At 45.6% G+C, this 18,717-nt stretch overlaps 1 long non-coding RNA gene across 1 annotated transcript; it reads left to right on the forward strand.

Annotated features, from left to right (window-relative positions):
- Nucleotides 1–387: 387 nt before the first annotated feature.
- LOC116944986 (uncharacterized) lies at nucleotides 388–18,486 on the forward strand. The gene is made up of 3 exons (XR_004403184.2): nucleotides 388–588; nucleotides 12,329–12,430; nucleotides 16,162–18,486. It is a non-coding gene; the product is annotated as an uncharacterized LOC116944986 (long non-coding RNA).
- The last annotated feature ends 231 nt before the right edge of the window (nucleotides 18,487–18,717 follow it).

The raw sequence follows: 18,717 nt of genomic DNA on the forward strand, positions 1-18,717 counted from the left end.
ATCAAGGGCATTCGTGTTATTATTATTATTATTATCCTAAAATAACTGTAAATAACAATTCGTTTAACGAAGAGTTTCAGAATCTTGAATATAAAATGTATACTGGAGGAATTCGATGAGCCATAACGTAACGACAACAACCATCTCATTCAGGTGCGATGCTTCCTCGTTGAACAGACAAAGACGAAAAGGAAGTCGTGAGGAGATGGGGCCATAAAAAAAAAAACCTCAGGCCTTCCCTCCCATCTGGTACTCAAACCCCTGCCTGGCTGAGCCACCGCCACCGCCATCCCCGTCGGCATGGCGCTGTTCGCCGCGGAGCTGTGCGGGCGAGAGAGCCAAGGCCCCTCGAGTAGACGCTAAGGGGGGGGGGGGGAACCCCAACGAGGCGACGGATCAATCTCGCACAACGCTGCCCCCCCCCCTCCCCCCACATCGAAGGGAACCCGATGCTAAATGAATAGCCCATTCGCCGCGAGACGGACAGGAGAGGTGTCTGCGAATCGGTCAGGTCGATTTTGTCGGGAGTCTCCGTTCACCGGCAAGATGCAGGCGACCAGCCCCTTGCCTCGGCCCCGCTGACACGAGGTGCCGTGTGGTGACCCCTTGCTGGCATTTTCGCAATTGTTAGTCGCCGAGGTGCTGCCGAATTCGGTGCATGTGCGTTGTTGAATTGTTGTGAATGTTTAAGTGTTTAATTTGTTTTTTCTTTCTCCACCACACGTTAACACCATGTGAGTATTTGTTTATGTTTGTTGCAATTTATAGGAAGCCGTAATAATACTGCAGTGATGATGCTGGAATTCATCAGCATCATTATTATAGCTGTAACAATTATTCATAATAACAATAATCATAACACGGAACATTTAAAACGCTTCGAAGTAATACAACACATGGGATTGATGTCTGTTATAAACCATTTTTGTTGTTTGCTAAATACCGTAGTATAATGGATATTTTCCAGCTCATTTAAAATCAGAAGTAAATAATGTTTGCTGAAAGAGGAGGTGGTGGACGATCAATATTTTTGTTAATAGGATTGCTTTTTTTTAAAACACGTGACTTGTTTACTCAATGTGCACGTGCGTGCAGAATCTTTAGAAGCACAGCTTAAAGCTTGTGATAGAACATGATTTTATTAATATCCGTGCCATTAATGTAAATCGCCGGATTTAAATGACAGGTTAAGCTAATGCTGAAACCTATAATTATTTATTTTAGGTACAGAGAGTTTGGGGGGGGGCACCGTTTAAGTGGCCACACGGCAAACATCGGTGCTAGCAAGCTTGCCGTACGACTGCCCGCGCCGGGTGGGTGAACCGTAGGGCTCAACTCAGGTGACACGGACCCAGCGATTGTGGAGGTTCGCGGTTGTTATCTGGCAGGCCACCCTGGTTATTATTGCGGAGTTGTACGAACCATAAAGTATGCTCCGTTCTGTAGGTGTGTAAAACAACAACAATCCGGTGATATCATTCGAAGAAGGGGTGGGACGTTGTTTGCTAGCGTCAATGGTCCGAATTTGTTTTTTTTTTCTTCCAGATTTTAGAACAATGACTCCCAAATTACGCAAATTGGGAACACACATAGCGATCGTCGCCCCCAAACCCTTCCTGTGACGACTAAGCAGGACGCTCCTGGCCAACAGTCTCGAGACTCATTTCCACGCTTACCCCTGGGTGAACATTCGTGCTACTCGCAATTTCGAGCTCGCCCTGGGCTAAACGCCGTGGCCGCAGCAGCAGCAGCAGCAGCAGTCGGGGGAGGCTTTGAGTCACCCCGCCACCCGCCTCGCTCTGCAGTCTCCGCTCGTCTCCACTCTGCCGTCTCCCTCCACCCGCCCACAGCCAACAGCCCCCGCATGCCAATGCCGCGCTCGTCACGAACTCTCACTTGGATGATTATCCTCGTTTTTATCTACCCACCCCCTCTCCACCACCACCACCACCACCCCCTCCACCAACACCACCACCATCCCCTCCACCACCACCATTGAGTCTCCACCACACCAACCCACCCACTCAACCCCCTCCACCAACACCACCACCACTCCCTCCACCACCACCATTGAGTCTCCACCACACCCACCCACCCCCTCCACCAACACCACCACCACTCCCTCCACCACCACCATTGAGTCTCCACCACACCCACCCACCCCCTCCACCCCCTCCACCAACACCACCACCACTCCCTCCACCACCACCATTGAGTCTCCACCACACCCACCCACCCCCTCCACCAACACCACCAACACCACCACCATCCCCTCCACCACCACCATTGAGTCTCCACCACACCCACCCACCCACTCAACCCCCATCCACTCCCCCCTCTTCCTCCTCCTCCACCCCACCCACTCCCTCCTCCAACCCCTCACACCCCCCTCCTCCTCCACCACAAACCCCCCTCCAAATTGCAGTATTTTTTTTGTAGAACATTGGCTTGTTTTTTTTCTCTCTGCATGTGCCAGTTTGTGTGTGTGTGTTATCTGTATGCTGCTGCGAATTGTATACAAACGTATGTGTTTTCGATATGTACAAGTATTTTTATGCGTAGGTATAGTGCATTGCATGCCAATTTGTGTGTGTATGTACTGTATAGTGCATTGTATGCAAATTTGTATGTATATTGCATTGTATCAAGTTACGTGTGTGTGAGGGGAGCGGTGGCGCAGCGGTTAGCGCGCTGCGCTACGAACCTGCGACCCGAGTTCGATTCCCGCTCAAGGCCAACACCACGTGACGATCATCCGAACCGGTCCTGGGCCTCCCCCTAGGTCGACTCGGCCTCAAATGAGTACCGGGTGCGGTGTGTAAACATCGCCACTGGGGAGACAAAGGCGGCCGTGCGTGGTGCTGGCCACCCACCCCCTCGTGTGTACCGTGTCGGCCTGCATAGGTGCTCGCTAACAGCACTTGCCCCTACAGTCTGTTAGGGCTACACGGGGGGGAACGTTGTATTTGATGTATTGTGCATTGTGCATGCATGCACATGCGTGTCGTGTTTCACTTATATAGTTTTCTATATATAATAATAAGTAAAACGTGAGGCTTTGTAAGTGTGTGGATGCGAGGTGGGGTAGTCGTGCCAGGCAGAGATGTTTGGTGTGCGGGATATTAAAACTTCCCACAGACCCGCACAATGCAGTACACTTCCGAGTTTCCTATACTTTCTATATATTACATTAGGCATGCATCTATGCAGACTTGTATTCAGTACTTGCCAACCCTACCGATTTAAGTGATAGGTGCCCAATTTTTTTTTCTATTTTCACAGCATTATTCATTTTCCGCTTCATACATTTTTATGAACGAATATTTCACGCAATTCTTGATTTGAAAATCGGTATGCAGTGGGTTTCCAAGAGTCGCCATCCCACCAATTTCCATTCGCTTTGTTGCTGTACAATGCTTTGATTTGTATTTGTTTTGCTTTTGTCATGTTGGTGACCCAGGTCACTTTTGTAAATGAGAGACTCTCATTCTGGTCTCTTTATTTCTCACCTGGTCACACAAAATAAACCTCACTTCAACTTGTATCGGTCGGTACAGGTTGTAAAGTATACCGTTGATTTCAGGTCCGAAATCAATGGCAAAAAAGAGCGGGGGTCCGCAACCAACATAACAAGAAGAGCCATATTCTTGGTTCTTTCGGTAAAGTCACGTAGAAGGGAAACAATAAAGTAATAAAAATATAAAACAATAAAATTCTCGCGAAGTTTCGACTGCAACACAAGCAATCATCATCAGGTGTGAAAATCACAGCAAGAAAATTTGAAAAAAAAATCCATTTTTCTTGCTGTGGTTTTCACACCTGATGATGATTGCTTGTGTTGCAATCGAAACGTCGTGATAATTTTATTGTTTTATATTTTTATTATTTTATTGTTTCCCTTCTACGTGACTTTACCGAAAGAACCAAGAATATGAATCCCTGCAGTCACGAAAGCTTTAAATCAAAAGAAGAGCCATGTTTTTGGAATTCAATAAGAAACACGACATTTCAAGAGTCGCGATGCAATGTGAATATGAGACGGTGGGGGTCCTTCATAAATAACGGTCACGGAGCCACAGGTTGCCGGCCCGTGCCCTAGACCAGTGCCGGATTATCCCCGTAGCAATAGTAGCTACATATGTAGTAGCTACTTGTGCCACATATATGTAGCTACATATGTAGTAGCTACTTGTGCCACATATATGTAGCACAAGTAGCTACTACATATGTAGCTACGGGCCCTGCACTTTCAAGGGCCCCGCACTAAATGCTTTCAAGCTATCAATTCCGGTTCAGTGATTCTGCACTTGCTCTCTTACTATAGTACTATACCGCCTTCAACTTTTATGAACGCCTGGGTGTTTAAGGTTAGCGATTTGTCGTATTATCTGTCTGTATAGCAAATAAAAAAATACAATTACTAAAAAATGTGTGTTTTAATATTTATGTTTTAATTTAGGGCCTCTTTATAACATTTGCTACAGGCCCCGCACTAGCTTAATCCGGCACTGCCCCAGACCCACCTTTACCAAGCTGCCCTGACCACCGTGATGAAGTATGGTTAAATAACTCCATAACTGAATAGCCATGGGGCAGCCTTCATCCACAATTAGGCTTATTGTGCAAATCCCACTCGTGCAAAAACTATTTTACTAATTATCTCACATTTCGGCAACCAGCATTTGGATTTACAACTTGAACATCGACGTAGAGTTGCCACTAAATTAATATCCAAACGAAAGAAGACGATCTGAGGTTCATTCGAAATGCAAGTCAAGAAACTGGCCTAAGATCCCAATGATGGACCCTCCTGAAAAGGAGACCTGTGGTGCCCATCGATGCTTTCCCGAATAAATAAGGTAACGATTAGTTGTTGTTTTTGTTGTCATTTTGATAAGACCGACACGAGAGCATTGCCATTTTATTTTGTCGAAGGGATGCACCTGCCGAGTTTTCTATGGAAACGCGCACACACGCACGCGTGCACGCACGCGCGCGCACACGCACGCACGCACGCACCGCGTGTTCGGGCATTGTTGAACGCGCGCGCAAATTTCCACCCACGACGGTTAGAGGTGTTTTTTTTTTCTCAGAAAAAAGCTTTCATTTTTCTTTATAACGGGCCCGGGGCACTCGTGGGCTGTTTCGCGGCAAGGAGCACAGACGACGGTGGGTTTTTTTTTAAAGTAATGACGGGCTGTGGAGATGGAGAAACTCATCCCAGGAGCAAGACACAAAAACACTGTGATTGCGAAACATCAGACTTTTGCGATGGCTGTGTTTACGCCCCGTGAGTGTCATGCGGCTCTTTGTTCGAATGCCTCCACAGTGCAGTTTGGAAAACCGATAAGGATGCTGCTGGATTGATGCATTTGGCTTTCCGCCGTGCCGTGCTATTAGGTCAGGGGGAGGGGGGGTGAAGGAGAGATGTCGCACACACACACACACAAGATGTGAACATCGTCTTACGAATGGCAATGCGCTCCGCGGTGACATGCCTGGCCCACAGTGCGGGGTGGGGGTGGAGCGGTGGCGCAGTGGTTAGCGCGCTGTGCCGCGTACCTGGCCGCCTCAAGTTCAAATCGCGGTCACGGCTGACATCGGTGGCGAGCGATAGAGTGGTGAGATCTGAACCGGTCTTGGCACCGCCGTTGGCACCACTACCCCTTGTGCCGCTAAGCTCAAGCTTTTGGAGGCGAGGTTTGGTGGATTATGCAGATTTGTTAAAGTCACAAAGGCAGGTGGCCAGGATGACGGCAGAACAGCATTTGGTTTGTGAGATCAACAGCGTGGACACTTTCCGGTTTATCGTGGAATGTCCACCGGCTCGCCATTGATTGACACTTTACCAAACGCTTGCACGGAACGACCGCGAGTGTGCGTTTTATTTTAAATATGTTACATTTCGTGCGGAAATTAGAGCCCTGTCTGATTAATCCAGATGATCAGATTAGCGTGTGTCAGTTCAGTGAGGGTCCTCCGATACACCCAACACCTTGCATGAATTAATTAGCGCAATGCAATCCACGAGCAATGGCAGCGCCGAGGTTTCAAGACAACCAAAATAGCCTTTCGGGAAGGACAGGAACACAACGCGGTATCAGTGGGATTGAAATTGCGGTAAAAAGTTAGCTTACGGGCTTTATAACGTTACACTAAAGCAAATATGCATAACGTTAAGGCTGCTCGTTATTACATGTTGCAGTTTTTTTTATAAATATAAATTGATTACAGTTGTTGTTGTTGTTGCATACGAGAGTCGTAAATGTTGATTGTATGCAATGTTGAGATCGCATAGACTGCAAAGAATAGGTGGGCTCGGGCAGGACGTGGCGCCGGAAGGGACGATGGCCATTGGTCGGGCCTCACGACAGAATGACGGCCACAAGGATGCCACACACGCGGGAGGTTCGTCCACCGTGGAGGTGGAGCAATTGAAATCAGCTCGTGCTGGTGCATCGTTGGATTGCAGGACTCTGAGAGGTTGCGATTGCCTTCGTCCGGCAGTGGATTGATTATGGCTAAGGATGATGATGATGATGAATATCGAGATGCAAATTCAATAATATTAGAGGGGTTATTTATATATATGATTTGTTTTCCTTTCAACTATAAACATGACCGCACTTTGCATTCTTCACTTAGAGCACTCTTCCACCAGTGACTATTTCCAGCCGGTTTCAGAGCAGAGATAATCCATCCATTCACCCTACAACTTACCACCACAACTTCAGTTCCTCCTTGAGTGCAGGTGACTTCTGGAAATGTACTCTACCCTGTAATGGACCCTGACAATATAACAATTGTACATTTTGTACTCTCAGATCCAAACACGCTCAAATTACGCCCGAACACGCGTTTGTCTTTTTTGGCGACAGGTCTATTGTACAATTGGCAGTGGCTCTGCTCATGTCATCCGTCGCAGGCTGTGCCGGTTAGCAAGTTGAACATCACGAGTTCACAGGAAATATTCAAAATTGCAAAGGGCATCTGTAGAATATCAATTGCGGATTTATTTATTTCAAATTACCCTGTGGGCGTGGGCCACTGCTTTAAAGATATATCGGTTCAATACCAGGACAATGGCCGTACCAGGAAGCCTCTTGGAAACGAGCCACGAGTCTCCGTGAGGCTGTCCCCGGCAAACAAGCATCAAAATAAACACAACATATTTATAATGAATAGTGTGCTTGAGGAAAAAAAATCAGGAAACAAAGCCACCGATAAAAAAAAAACCTGTGGCGAAAAACGTGAGCAAATGTAATTGTTCATTTCTGTTTTGAAGACAGTGGCAGGCGATGAGCAACGTGCCAGTAAACGTGCACGTGGTTGGAACCGACGTTGGCACCCGACCGACGTTCCATATTTACGGGGTTGCTGGTGTGACAAATTGTACGTTTTAAAGATATTTGGGAAATAAATGTAGCAAAAGAAATGAAGTCCAAAAGTGTACATTGGATTTTTAAAGGTAATGGGTGTGTTTATTTTTTGACTTGAAGCTTTCGTGACTGCAGGGATTCATATTCTTGGTTCTTTCGGTAAAGTCACATAGAAGGGAAACAATAAAATAATAAAAATATAAAACAATACAATTCTCATGACGTTTCGACTGCAAAATAAGCAATTATCATCAGGTGTGAAAACCACAGCAAGAAATTTTGAAAAAAGTGGTGCTTTTTTAACGTTAGCACCACGGAGAGCGATTTGGCAGTTATTCAGATGGACGAGTCCATCTATGTTCGGAAAAGAGGAGGGAGGAGACGAAAATAATGGATGCGGTCTGAAAGCCACCATAAGCGTGAACAATCAATTAAGACCCAAAATGGTTTATCAAATCCTTCCAATGATTGCTAAGCCAGAATCCATCTTCTCGGTTGAAATTGTCTCTATGCTTGTACTGTATATGTGGATAGCCTCATGAACGAATCTCTCATGGTAGCCAGATGGCTTGCAAAGAACCTCTGTCTTGGAGAAGTCAATGTCATGTGAGCCTACTGAATTATAACAGTGATCTGCCACGGCCGAGGTGTTGGTCCTACCGTGTTTTAGGTCTGCTTTGTGTTCACGAATGCAGTCCGAGACATATCGTTTGGTTTCCCAAAGTAACTACTACCACAGAGGCAACTTAGTTTGCAGACGCCAGGGTACTGTATGTCCAGAATCACATCTTTTACAGACGGAACCAGATCACGGATTTCATGTAATGTGTTGAATCGGACCTGGATTTTGTGTTTATTCAAGATTTTGGATAACTTTTTTGTGATCCCCGCAATGTAGGGTAAAGTGATGGTTTTGAAAGGCTCCTCAAGAGGGTCCTTCTTCATGGTTGGAGTGATAGCTTTGCGGATTGTGTAGTCGGAGTAACCATTAGCCTTAAGAGCTTGGTGTACGTGCTTGAGTTCACTGGTTATGTGTTCCTGGTCGGATATGCTTTGGGCTCTATGGTGCAGAGTCTTGATGAGGGAATTCTTCTGGGATGGATGGTGGTGGGAATCCGGTTTCAGGTAAGCATCCGTATGGGTAGCTTTCCTGCAGACAGTGGCTCATTGAACTATCAGGTCTCTTTTTTATTAGCAAATCCAAAAAACGTAGCTTGCCATCTTTTTCGACTTCCATGGTAAATCTGATGGCTGAGTGTATGGAATTGATGTGGTCGAAGAATTGGTCTAGAGCAGGCCGGCCATGTGGCCAGATGATAAAAGTGTCATCCACGTACCTCTTCCATAAGGTTGGGCGCAGAGTGGCAGTCTAGATGGCGTCAGTCTCAAATTTCTCCATGAAAATGTTAGCTACAACCGGAGATAGGGGGGAGCCCATTGGGGTGCCCTCAGTTTGTTTGTAGAACGTTCCATTCCAAGTGAAGTATGTATTGGTTAAGCAGTGTCTCACCAGGGGGGTACCTCAGTGTTTAGTCCTTGATGAACCAAGTCTTCAATGATTGCGATGGTGTCAGGTACAGGAACTTTGATGAATAAGGAAACTACATCAAACTGACAAGCAGGTCGTCTGGGGACAGGGAAATACCCGTGATTGTCGATACCAGGTGAGTAGAATTTTGTACCGCAGAGGTGGTTTTTCCAGTGAAAGGCCGCAGGATTTCAGACAGAAAACGAGCCAGTTTGTAGGTGGGGAAGTTGATAGTAGAGACGATGGGACGAAGGGGTGTATCTACTTCATGTATTTTTGGTAAGCCGTATAATCTTGGTGGCCTGGCAGCAGAAGGTTTCAACGAGAACTGTTTGGTTTGATCAATTAATGCGGTTGAATCAGAAATGATTTTGTTGGTTTGTATGACGAGGCTGTTGGTGGGATTTCTTTTTATTTTTGTATAGCTGCCATCGTTGAGTAATTCTTGAATTTTGTTGTTATATTCTATTTTATTCATGATGACAGTGGCATTGCCCTTGTCGGCCGAGAGGATGACAATGTGATCCCTCTTTTTAATTTATATAATTCAAAACGCTCATCTTTGCTGAGGTTGCTAGCTGGCATCTTAACGTTTTTGAGGGTTGCAGCGATTTAAGATCTTGCTACGTCTGCAGCGATGTGACCCAGGCCCTTGAGAGCCACGTCTACTTGGACAATGATATCATTAACTGGTATGTGTTTAGGTGTGACTGCAAAGTTTAGCCCTTTAGCTAAAATGGATTTGAGACCATCGGAAATAGAAATGTTACTGCGATTAATTACGACTTTGTTAACGTCTAGCTTTTTGGTGTGTGGGTCCGGTCTTTTGTTGGAGAGGAGGTTAAATTTGGAAATCAGGTTGTCCTTACATTTGGTCGACATAGTGGCAGCTGAAGAGGCAGTCATATTGTCTACATGTTCCCAATCCGATGTTGACATTGTTGCCGTCAATGATAGGTGTGATTTGTAGAGTGTCTTGTCTAACTGATCTAGTTTGGTGCGTATAAGTCTGATTTTCTCTGAGATAAGAGCTAAGCTAGTTCTGGAAAGAATTCGTTTCGCATTAGAAGAAGTTACAGCAGCAGAGCTCAGTGTAAATGCGAATGGTATTACCCCAGAGTCGCGGCATCTCTTCAGAAAGGTGAGAGACTCGATCAGCTGAGCCTTCTTATCCCAGAGTTTGTTGAAGGATCTCAAAGTTATGTGGAAACCCTCCCCGTAAAGGCGGTTAAATTTTGATTTAAAGTTTTCGTGACTGCAGGGAGTCATATTCTTGGTTCTTTCGGTAAAGTCATGTAGAAGGGAAACAATAAAATAATAAAAATATAAAACAATAAAATTACCACGACGTTTCGAATGCAACACAAGCAATCATCATCAGGTTTGAAAACCACAGCAAGAAAATTAGAAAAAAGTGGCGGGTTTTTTTAATATGTTTATGTTGAGGCGGGGTGGCGGGAAGAACGGGTGAGCTCGTTATTTTACATTCGCGCCGGCAAAGAAAGTGTAACAATAAACCAAATTGGCTGTGGTGACTTTCTAACTCTACATCTGAATCACCAAATGGCCCTGAAGAAGGAAATGGGAATCACCGCTACCCCCGTAGATATAAATACAGAAGCAAGATGGAATTTGAGTTAAATGTGTTGTTTGTTTTTACATCGACTTCATTTGGTATTATAAACTGCTTTGGGTCATAGTTATGAGGAACATTTGCTAATTTTTAAAGAGGTAATTTCACGCTATAAATTAGCGGGCATTGAAGATTTTATTCTCAAGACCAATTCATCGTAAGCAACACGATGAGTCATTTACATTGTAAGGGAATTTAAGTAGCCATTACAAGTGGTTAGGAGTTTTAATGGGAGTGGAATTCAATATAATTTGGTTGGAAAATAATTGTAGCGCAATTATGAGTCCTGTTCATTCGGAGGATGCAAATGTGTACACGCTAGGAATTCTAATAACCATTGGGCTGAAACTTATACGAGCGTCATTTGAAGCCTATGCCAGGGCAAAAAAAGGGCGTATCAAAAAATGTCAAGAGCTTTTATACTCAACAAACATCTATAAGATAATAGCAAGACATTTGAAAAAAAATTCATAGAATCGATCAATAAATCTAAGTTTTATATCACGCCATATTCAGCAAAAAGCCGAAGCACCGATGGCACTGAGGACATTTTATTAAACTGAACAGAGTACGTTTAATGCTAAATATTTGCACTGTATATATGTACAAGATATTTGATCATTGATATCAATCGTTATATCGTCCATCATTTGAAATGTTCAACGGAGATACGCGCAGCAGCTCTGAATTTGAGACGCGTCCATCGCTAACGCAGCGTGTCATTTAGAAGTGCGATGACGGAAATTAAAAATAGTTTCGTCATACGCTGGTGGAGGAGGAAAGTCGCGGTAAGTTGTCTTCGCAAAGTTGCCGGAGCGCATCGCGGCCACAGTCCACACGCGTCCCCAGACCAGCTCGCCTGATTGCATTTCAACCACAGTCTCCGAACCACACGCTTCTTCAAATCGATTTCATCTACTTGCAACTTTTATTATTATTTTACCAGGTAATTCCCACTGAGCCGTATCGCTTTTTTTATTATCAGAAACGACCTGGCCACAAATGATACCTCGACGAAGTGGCTGATCGTGTAGAAATGTATAGCAGCCAAATACTCGAAACGCACGTTGATTCTAAATGTGGAGGGAAAATCCCAGAGAAAAATCCACGCCACCACGGGTAGAGAGAACACGCAAACTCCAAATATACAGCGGGCGTCACGACTTCATGTATACCAGGCGAGATAGTTAACATCTCGCCACCGCGTCACCAAACATCTTAACGTTCGAAAAGCTCATGGCATTCAACCCACTTAAAGTCACCTTTCCCGTCGAGTTCCCACTGCTTTATTGACATGCATTTTTCATGATCCCAAAGACATGGGGTTTGAAAGGGGTTACACTGCGAGTAACCCGGGGAGGCACGGCCACCACCAACAAACTGACACGTTCCTAGCATGAGATTTTGTTCTTTTAAGTTGCGTATTGACAGATGGACCCACGGCTATTTAGACATTATCCCGACGCATAAGTACAGTAGGCTTGTAACGATTCACTAGTTTATAAAATTGTCACTATTTGAGTGTCACGATTCCATTCAAGAAACGATTAAATGTATTTCTTCAACATGTTGGTGATTTGTAGTCGTCACTGGTGGCTGCAAAGGGGTCCCGTGAACCCGTTACATTCAGCACGCGAATGGAAAATACAGTACAGGTAATCAATTCTGACATGCAAGATTTGATGCATAACATCGTGAATATGAGACTCAATCTTAAATCGATGAATGCGCGTATCGTTGCATGACTGGTGTGCAGTACATTATGTGACTAATGTTGCTATTTGGCAGTGACGTGGCTGTTGAGTGCGCAGGCGGTGCAACTGCACCGGGGCCCACTGGTCGGAAGGACCACTTGAGCCTGGCTACGAAGAGGAGAGAATTGTGTACAGGGTAAGGCCCATTAATGCCTTGCACCAGGACCCACGCCAACCACGTTTCACCACTGCTGTTTGGCATTCACCAAAAATATGATATCTGAATGTGGTGGAAATGGGCTGGAACGCCCCGGAACGCCGTGATGGAAGCGAAAATTTTAACCTGGCTACGTTCCGGAAGGAATCAAGTATGCATATGTTTTCTTCTCACAGATAGACCCCCTGGGCGAACAGAGAGACCCACAGACACGCTCAGAGACCCACGAACACGCTCAGAAACCCACAGGCACGTCGAGCTACTTTAAAGATCTGTATTAGGTCCAGATCTTACGCATTCGTTTCAAACCACTGAATGGAGTGATTCAGTCTTACCGACCCCAGCAACAGTGCACTGAGCGCTGAGCAGAGCTCACCAACTCCTGCTCTTGGAAAAAGGATGAATCAATCAGTCCCCTTTGTTTGCATGTCAGGTGGGCATCACGCCGCACCAGTCTGCATTGCTCATGGTATACCATCATCACAGAGTACCGGAGTCATTCACCTCGTGAAGCGTTCCTCCGGTGTTAAGAAGACACCGCAGTAACGGGTTTCAGTTGCTAAGCCTTACCGGCGTCGAACGAGCGAGGCGAATTGCCAATTGTGTTTCTGGAATAAAAGAGGAGGCAAAGAAGGCGCCACGCAGCGTGTGCGTGGCATTGACGCATCCATTGCGTTGGCGACCTTCCATTGGGGCACGCCGACCTGAATCTGCCTCGTGACTCCGCTAATAAACTCAGCTCGACTGTACGATCAACATCATTGAGCAAGAAGTATCAATCCGCAAGGCACAAAGTAGCATGAAAATTACTATTGTGATTACACCCCTGGCTGCGAGCGCGGCATCAATCAGCACCGCGAGACAAGAGCACGCGCTGGATGAAGACCTCCCACTGAAATCACGTTTCCTGCCCTGACCAAGCAGCATCATTTGAACAACGTATTATAAATGATCATAACCACCGGCAGAGCTGTGCAATCACTGGCTACAAAGAATAAAATGAACGCCGGGAGAGTTGAGGGGCCCTCGTTTCAAACAGTTCACCTTTGCCAGGGGTGCCACGCACACTAATTTGTGAAAAGGGGCTCCAGAGCTCATCGGATTCCTCCAGTATAAAAACAGATTCTGGTTCTGAACAATGCCGGTGTCAAAATGTGCCCTCGAGCCATCGGTGATTACTGAGTGTTTAATTCAGTGTGGTGGGAGTTGCGCGGAGATGAAAGAGGATCACTTGACTGCACTTTCTCCAGAAGAGCATTGTCTCTGCTCCTCCAACACTGGCTGGTCCCTGGGTAAGTCGAGATCATGATCAAGTCGTCTCTTGCCACACACCGCCCCGTTGATTCTGCGATACGACTCTGAGGCCACTTGCCCACTGCGAACAAACCAAGTGCTCGAGATAAATCCCTGGAATTGCAAGACCTGCAGCAGCGATTTTGTGAATCGGTGATAAGTGTTAATAACAATACAAAAAAATTCTGCGTACAGTTCGTGGCAAAGCGAGTGTTTTTCCGGCAAGTATATGCAGCAATATGCGGTATATAGTTAATATACGTTTGTGGCGATGTGTACTCCATCCGTGGAATATTAATTACGGCGTAATGTTACCAAAATATAATTTCAACCCCTCCCCGCCCCGAAAAAAACATAATTCTTAATTAGGCTACACCGTGGAAATTAAATTAGATTGGACGTCAACTTATCTGTGTTGATGTAGAGCAGCGGCGCTCGTATTGGTCGTGGGTGGATTTACGTTGTTTGTGTGGAGGTTTTATCATCCTGAAACGATCCTGATTAGCACAATGAATGGGCACCCATGCCCTGTTTCTCTCTCTCTCCTCTGCCATCCGACGCCCGGCACGGTTAAATTCACTGAGCCCCCCCCCAAGTTAAATAATAATGCGGGTGTCCTTGCTTTGCGCGCTGTTACAGCAGCAAGACATTTCCAATGCGTGCGCACACAACATCCATGTTCACGCAATCTAAGAACCAAACAAACTGGCATGAATTGTTAAACACAATGTATGGTAATGATGCGGCATTGGCAGTAGTGCACAACCACAAATAACAACAACAACGACGAAACAGCACAACACATTCCTCAATAACACTGTGGCCTTAAAAAGAAGACGTGCCATGAAGCACAGGGCAATTGCCTCAAACGTTGCCTACTAAATGTTTCCTTTTCTGGTTTTTAATGCACGTGCAGCGTTTTTATTTTATTTTAATGGTGCTTATCCAGACACCGTGAGCCAGAAATACAAAATCCAGGTTTTGTTCAGCATAGTTTGCAATTTCCTGATAAATGCCGAGTAATAACGCAACAGACAAGCGTAGACGTTACCACACACAGAACGCGTTTAGTCCATCAACCTACCAGCATTGTGCGTTAGTTGTCAAACTCTGCTATTGGTTTCAACTTACTGAGGAGTCTCATCATCACTGTGAGCCCTGTCAGCAGTATCCGCCCTATCCTCTTGGCAAGAGCACCCAACCCACATCGTGGAAACCTGTAACCGTGCTCGTTACGGCAACGTTACACAGCATGCACTATACCCCCCGGTGTGGAGGATTGCGGGTGATTTAAGAATGTCCTTGTGGATATTTGGTGGCAGAATGTTCGCCAAAACAGGGTGCCGGGGGATCGGTGGCGGGTTTTTTTGTGTTCCGGTTGTGATCTAGCAGTTTCATACGTATGTGTGCTGAACCTCTTTCGCACCGCACGTAGACAACCGTGCTAATCGGAGGTGTGGGGGAAGGACAACAAGCTGAACACAAAAAAATCACTTCTAAATAAATTAGTTTTCAATTTAGATTTACAAGTGCGTAGCTCCAGTGGCTTCCTAATGTCGGACGGAAGAGCGTTCCAGACGGCCGCAGAAGCGCATCCGAAAGCGTGCAATGCAGTGACCACCGTCTTTGTTCAGTGGCTAACCAAAAGTTCGTGGCCCCGGACCAGGCTGTAGCGCAGTGACTCTGCCACTGAGCAGATCATCGGTGAGAGGGCGGCGGTTCGCAGCGCATCAGCTGAGGCGCCCCCAGGTCCGTTCCTGCAAATTTCTGTAGCAGGGCGATTCTTGAATTGGTCTCGTCACAAATCTGTTTCGCGTGGGGCTAAAATGTCAGCGTTCCTGGCCTTGACGAGGGGTGGCATCTGTGCGCACGATTGTTTAAGTGGAAAGGACGCGTGGCGGTTTTTTTTGGAAGGTTTAATGAAGAATTAATGGGCACAAGATATGAGGCTGATAGGCCGGAAATGCCTCAGAGTTTGGTCTCCCATCGAGAGGATGACCAGCATGGAGATAGGTCGATGCGATCATTCCACGTGCAGGAGCACGATGGATTGCGGCCATCACCGGACCGCGAGCGATGTCGATGGTGTTGTGGGAGGCCTACTTCCAGCAGTGGATGGACAATGGCTGCTGACGATAGCTCCAAACGTTCAAATAGTCTGTGCTGGATCCGCTTTTGTACAAATGTTGGCAGCAGCCATGGAACCAGCCCCTGTTGTTTATAGCATTGTTTATATCACAGTAAATCAAGCCGAGATAGCATACGTGTGCGTCTATATACATCGCTTTGTATACAACCCAATACGTGTATCTGCAGAGGGCATAATGCCGCCACATTGAATTCAACAACTGTTTTCTATCGCCAGTTAAAAGCTTTATAAATTCAAAGCTGGAACTGCCTTGTTGCTCTCTTTGCAGATTGCGAAGACTGGAGATTAACCGCAAGCGAAGAGAGCCTCAATTTTGAAAAGCGACTGTGACATTTGTTTGTACCAATCTATAATCTATAGCCCTTTGCAATCCGCTTGGGGATGGTGTCACCACACTGTGTGGAGGGGGGTGGAGTGGGGGGTGTTAGCCATACTTCACCACACTGGTCAGTGCGAGTTGGTGAAGAGGATCGGGCCCAGGACCGGTTCAGATATCACTCGCCATTGATGTTCAGCCGTGGCCCGGAATCAACGGGCGTAGCCAAGTTATGGTCAAACAACCCTGACGAGAAGCAGAGTGTGGAGTGGGCTTCATCCAAATATACCTTCATACATCTTATATAATGCACTGTCACTTAACCACACATGTATATATATATAACCATGCTTACTGCCGTGTTGGTCATTGTTTAAAGTTAAACTTTAATGTAAAACTGGGGAAGAGTGTGTAAATAGGACGAAAAGCTGTGTTATGACCCAGTTACGTACAAAGCCGTTTCATCAGCCTTGGGCAATCCAGACATACGGTGGCCTAAAAAAAAATAACTACAGGAGACCCAGTACACAGCCACTGCATAAGCATAGCAGAAGGAGTTTGTGGCACCATCGCAGGCAATGGTAAAACCAAGGTATCTGATACAAAAATGTCCTGCTGTGTGCAACGCATAGGATTGCCACCTCTAAGGTCTAAGGATTAAGGAGCATAGCGTGGAAAAAATTAATATCTCACGATAACAGACGAAGGGAGAAGTACATTTACATGGATTGTCTTATTATGCAGCTGACAAAAAAAGACGTGGGATTTTATCTTTCACGAAGGCTTACACATTTCACAGGACAGCCACCTCAAAGGAATAACGATCCTGGGAAAATCAGGACACGTGGAAACCCCCTGGTTAGCACGTAATAGCAGTTACAAACGTGGTGCTTGACAGTACTTGAAGTGTACTGCACACCGAGGAATGACTTTCCGAGGAATGGCAGATGATTTGACGTTTCATATCATAAACACTGTCACAGGATAGAGTTGGAACCCAACAACAAAAATTCGCGTCAGTGATGTATGGAAATGGAACCCTGTTCGATCGTATCATCCACACAGTGCTGCAGAATCCGATTTCCGCCCGAACCTTGCAGAACTCATGAGAGATCCCGGTCATACGACTGAATGTACAACGCAACACTTGTTCAATCTAGAAAAGTGGTCTGAAGACGAATTTTGTATTCTATTGAAACTGAATTTCAAGTCCCGGTTGGTTATAAAGGTGGCACTGTTTTCCCTCGTACTACAACTCAGCAGAACCTCGCCACGTGTGTGGGGGGAGGCTGTATTGGTGCTGTGCAAATCCAACTACCCTCGTGTGCCGTGTCTGCCTTCACATGTACTGCTCACGAACAGCACTTGCACCCAACATACTGTCTTTGTATTGACCACCGCCAGTGGTGGTTTGCACAATCAACTTCGGCGCCTTGGGCACAAGCACCCCGTCTACCTATCGTAACCACCGCTGATTACGCAGCATTCTATCGATTTACGCAAGTTACGTTGTCGGAACGCGTGTCCTTGCGCGTACCCAGAGTCACTTTGGAAATTAATATCGTGCCTATGAAATTGCATCTACAACGCTGATAATTAGGATAACGAGCGTGTGGCTAACAAGAAATATATATATTTTTTTAATCGAAAAACCATTCATGCAAATCATCATGCTACAAGTACAGAGTCAGTAATGTCACTTTTTTAATCACTTATTAAAACTGTGGTAAATGTTGTAAATTGGTATTTAAGGATTGCACGAAATATTCGACGGCTCGTGGGGAATGTGTGTTTTTAAAACGTATTTTTTCTTAACGTAAAATGATTTATGGAGACGGACAATAAAGTACTGTACAGCTTAATTTTAGCGTGCGCCTGGGCCAGTGTTCTCACACTGTAGTCATCCTTTTCATTTGGAAACACGGCGTGCATTTAATACGCGGACGCAGCGGCTTTTCACTCACTGCACCGGTAATAACCGGGAAAAGGCAGAATATAATCAGGTGTAGTTTTAGCGCAGAAGTGCAGCTTACAACAAAGCTTCAGGCGGCCTTGAGCAGACCGGAAGAGAGAAGACAAAACGAGATCCATGAATCTTTCGCATCAGCATCACCTTGAACTGGCAGTAATAATGTCTCTTATCCTCACGGTAATAATAATTATAATCAGTCGCCATGGGTTTTTAGAGGTCACTTTATAGCTGTTCCACCACACAAAATTCCTTAAGGGAGTTTAACACATTGGAGCCAATTGCGAATTCCATCCAAATATTGTCGACAGCATTTAAGCCACAACCATAATTTGCCAATTTGGATGCTTTAAAATCGCCATAAGCAACGACTGTATTCTAAGTATTTTTTTTTTGCCAAAATGCAATCTATGTATTAATTATTAACTGCGAACCCTTTCAAAAGGAATTTTATAATACCTGCTAAGCTTCTATAAATCTGCTGGGAATGATTTCTTGTTCCCCAAATGTGCGGGCACACCCGTTGCCATCGCGCTGGA

The sequence above is a fragment of the Petromyzon marinus genome, chromosome 22 (assembly GCF_048934315.1).
Source record: "Petromyzon marinus isolate PM22_M1 ecotype Great Lakes invasive population chromosome 22, UKy_Petmar_22M1.pri1.0, whole genome shotgun sequence".
NCBI lineage: Eukaryota > Metazoa > Chordata > Hyperoartia > Petromyzontiformes > Petromyzontidae > Petromyzon > Petromyzon marinus.